Source organism: Pseudophryne corroboree, chromosome 3 (genome assembly GCF_028390025.1).
Source record: "Pseudophryne corroboree isolate aPseCor3 chromosome 3, aPseCor3.hap2, whole genome shotgun sequence".
Classification (NCBI taxonomy): domain Eukaryota; kingdom Metazoa; phylum Chordata; class Amphibia; order Anura; family Myobatrachidae; genus Pseudophryne; species Pseudophryne corroboree.
This window is the reverse complement of record NC_086446.1, coordinates 112,223,563-112,226,062: the sequence shown is the minus strand read 5'-3', so window position 1 is coordinate 112,226,062 and position 2,500 is coordinate 112,223,563. Positions and strand designations below refer to the sequence as shown.

General features: G+C 40.8%; 9 non-coding genes and 2 pseudogenes across 9 annotated transcripts; all 11 read right to left on the bottom strand.

The window, feature by feature from the left end:
• Positions 1 to 50: 50 nt before the first annotated feature.
• Positions 51 to 169, bottom strand: LOC134890244 (5S ribosomal RNA; annotated as a pseudogene).
• A 107-nt stretch (positions 170 to 276) lies between these two features.
• On the bottom strand, positions 277 to 395 carry LOC134898625 (5S ribosomal RNA). Its single transcript, XR_010172318.1, has one exon. It is a non-coding gene; the product is annotated as a 5S ribosomal RNA (ribosomal RNA).
• A 107-nt stretch (positions 396 to 502) lies between these two features.
• LOC134886742 (5S ribosomal RNA) lies at positions 503 to 621 on the bottom strand. Its single transcript, XR_010170818.1, has one exon. It is a non-coding gene; the product is annotated as a 5S ribosomal RNA (ribosomal RNA).
• Positions 622 to 728: 107 nt separating this feature from the next.
• Positions 729 to 847, bottom strand: LOC134890815 (5S ribosomal RNA). The gene has a single exon (XR_010171398.1). It is a non-coding gene; the product is annotated as a 5S ribosomal RNA (ribosomal RNA).
• Positions 848 to 954: 107 nt separating this feature from the next.
• Positions 955 to 1,073, bottom strand: LOC135059639 (5S ribosomal RNA). Its single transcript, XR_010246038.1, has one exon. It is a non-coding gene; the product is annotated as a 5S ribosomal RNA (ribosomal RNA).
• A 107-nt stretch (positions 1,074 to 1,180) lies between these two features.
• On the bottom strand, positions 1,181 to 1,299 carry LOC135066279 (5S ribosomal RNA). The gene has a single exon (XR_010252531.1). It is a non-coding gene; the product is annotated as a 5S ribosomal RNA (ribosomal RNA).
• Positions 1,300 to 1,406: 107 nt separating this feature from the next.
• LOC134894934 (5S ribosomal RNA) lies at positions 1,407 to 1,525 on the bottom strand (annotated as a pseudogene).
• A 107-nt stretch (positions 1,526 to 1,632) lies between these two features.
• LOC134890698 (5S ribosomal RNA) lies at positions 1,633 to 1,751 on the bottom strand. The gene has a single exon (XR_010171385.1). It is a non-coding gene; the product is annotated as a 5S ribosomal RNA (ribosomal RNA).
• Positions 1,752 to 1,858: 107 nt separating this feature from the next.
• On the bottom strand, positions 1,859 to 1,977 carry LOC135066202 (5S ribosomal RNA). Its single transcript, XR_010252456.1, has one exon. It is a non-coding gene; the product is annotated as a 5S ribosomal RNA (ribosomal RNA).
• A 107-nt stretch (positions 1,978 to 2,084) lies between these two features.
• Positions 2,085 to 2,203, bottom strand: LOC135058461 (5S ribosomal RNA). The gene has a single exon (XR_010244890.1). It is a non-coding gene; the product is annotated as a 5S ribosomal RNA (ribosomal RNA).
• A 107-nt stretch (positions 2,204 to 2,310) lies between these two features.
• On the bottom strand, positions 2,311 to 2,429 carry LOC134886740 (5S ribosomal RNA). The gene has a single exon (XR_010170816.1). It is a non-coding gene; the product is annotated as a 5S ribosomal RNA (ribosomal RNA).
• Positions 2,430 to 2,500: the final 71 nt, after the last annotated feature.

Genomic DNA, 2,500 nt, shown 5'->3' with positions numbered 1-2,500 from the left:
TACGTTTGAAAATGGAATGCATCAACAGAACGGTGTTGGCAGTATAAAAATATCTACAGCACCTTGTATTCCCAGGTGGTCTCCCATCCAAGTACTAACCAGGCCCAACACTGCTTAGCTAACAAGATCAGATGAGATTGGGCGTATCCAGTGTAGTGTTGCTGTAGATGAACTTTCTGGTTTCTGTTAGAACTTTTCTACTTCTAACTACTGGTTCATAAATGAATACGTTTTAAAATGGAATGCATCAACAGAATGGTGTTGGTAGTATAAAAATATCTACAGCACCTCGTATTCCCAGGTGGTCTCCCATCCAAGTACTAACCAGGCCCAACACTGCTTAGCTTCCAAGATCAGATGAGATTGGGCGTATTCAGTGTGGTGTGGCTGTAGATGAGCTTTATGGTTTCTGTTAGAACTTTTCTACTTCTAACTACTGGTTCATAAATGAATACGTTTGAAAATGGAATGCATCAACAGAACGGTGTTGGCAGTATAAAAATATCTACAGCACCTTGTATTCCCAGGTGGTCTCCCATCCAAGTACTAACCAGGCCCAACACTGCTTAGCTAACAAGATCAGATGAGATTGGGCGTATCCAGTGTGGTGTTGCTGTAGATGAACTTTCTGGTTTCTGTTAGAACTTTTCTACTTCTAACTACTGGTTCATAAATGAATACGTTTTAAAATGGAATGCATCAACAGAACGGTGTTGGTAGTATAAAAATATCTACAGCACCTTGTATTCCCAGGTGGTCTCCCATCCAAGTACTAACCAGGCCCAACACTGCTTAACTTCCAAGATCAGATGAGATTGGGCGTATTCAGTGTGGTGTGGCTGTAGATGAGCTTTGTGGTTTCTGTTAGAACTTTTCTACTTCTAACTACTGGTTCATAAATGAATACGTTTGAAAATGGAATGCATCAACAGAACGGTGTTGGCAGTATAAAAATATCTACAGCACCTTGTATTCCCAGGTGGTCTCCCATCCAAGTACTAACCAGGCCCAACACTGCTTAGCTTCCAAGATCAGATGAGATTGGGCGTATCCAGTGTGGTGTTGCTGTAGATGAACTTTCTGGTTTCTGTTAGAACTTTTCTACTTCTAACTACTGGTTCATAAATGAATACGTTTTAAAATGGAATGCATCAACAGAACGGTGTTGGCAGTATAAAAATATCTACAGCACCTTGTATTCCCAGGTGGTCTCCCATCCAAGTACTAACCAGGCCCAACACTGCTAAGCTTCCAAGATCAGATGAGATTGGGCGTATCCAGTGTGGTGTGGCTGTAGATTAGCTTTGTGGTTTTTGTTTGAACTTTTCTACTTCTAACTACTGGTTCATTAATGAATACATTTGAAAATGGAATGCATCAACAGAACGGTGTTGGCAGTATAAAAATATCTACAGCAAATTGTATTCCCAGGTGGTCTCCCATCCAAGTACTAACCAGGCCCAACACTGCTTAGCTAACAAGATCAGATGAGATTGGGCGTATCCAGTGTGGTGTTGCTGTAGATGAACTTTCTGGTTTCTGTTAGAACTTTTCCACTTCTAACTACTGGTTCATAAATGAATACGTTTTAAAAGTGAATGCATCAACAGAACGGTGTTGGTAGTATAAAAATATCTACAGCACCTTGTATTCCCAGGTGGTCTCCCATCCAAGTACTAACCAGGCCCAACACTGCTTAACTTCCAAGATCAGATGAGATTGGGCGTATTCAGTGTGGTGTGGCTGTAGATGAGCTTTGTGGTTTCTGTTAGAACTTTTCTACTTCTAACTACTGGTTCATAAATGAATACGTTTGAAAATGGAATGCATCAACAGAACGGTGTTGGCAGTATAAAAATATCTACAGCACCTTGTATTCCCAGGTGGTCTCCCATACAAGTACTAACCAGGCCCAACACTGCTTAGCTTCCAAGATCAGATGAGATTGGGCGTATCCAGTGTGGTGTTGCTGTAGATGAACTTTCTGGTTTCTGTTAGAACTTTTCTACTTCTAACTACTGGTTCATAAATGAATACGTTTTAAAATGGAATGCATCAACAGAACGGTGTTGGCAGTATAAAAATATCTACAGCACCTTATATTCCCAGGTGGTCTCCCATCCAAGTACTAACCAGGCCCAACACTGCTTAGCTTCCAAGATCAGATGAGATTGGGCGTATCCAGTGTGGTGTGGCTGTAGATTAGCTTTGTGGTTTTTGTTTGAACTTTTCTACTTCTAACTACTGGTTCATAAATGAATACATTTGAAAATGGAATGCATCAACAGAACGGTGTTGGCAGTATAAAAATATCTACAGCACCTTGTATTCCCAGGTGGTCTCCCATCCAAGTACTAACCAGGCCCAACACTGCTTAGCTAACAAGATCAGATGAGATTGGGCGTATCCAGTGTGGTGTTGCTGTAGATGAACTTTCTGGTTTCTGTTAGAACTTTTCTACTTCTAACTACTGGTTCATAAATGAATACGTTTTAAAATG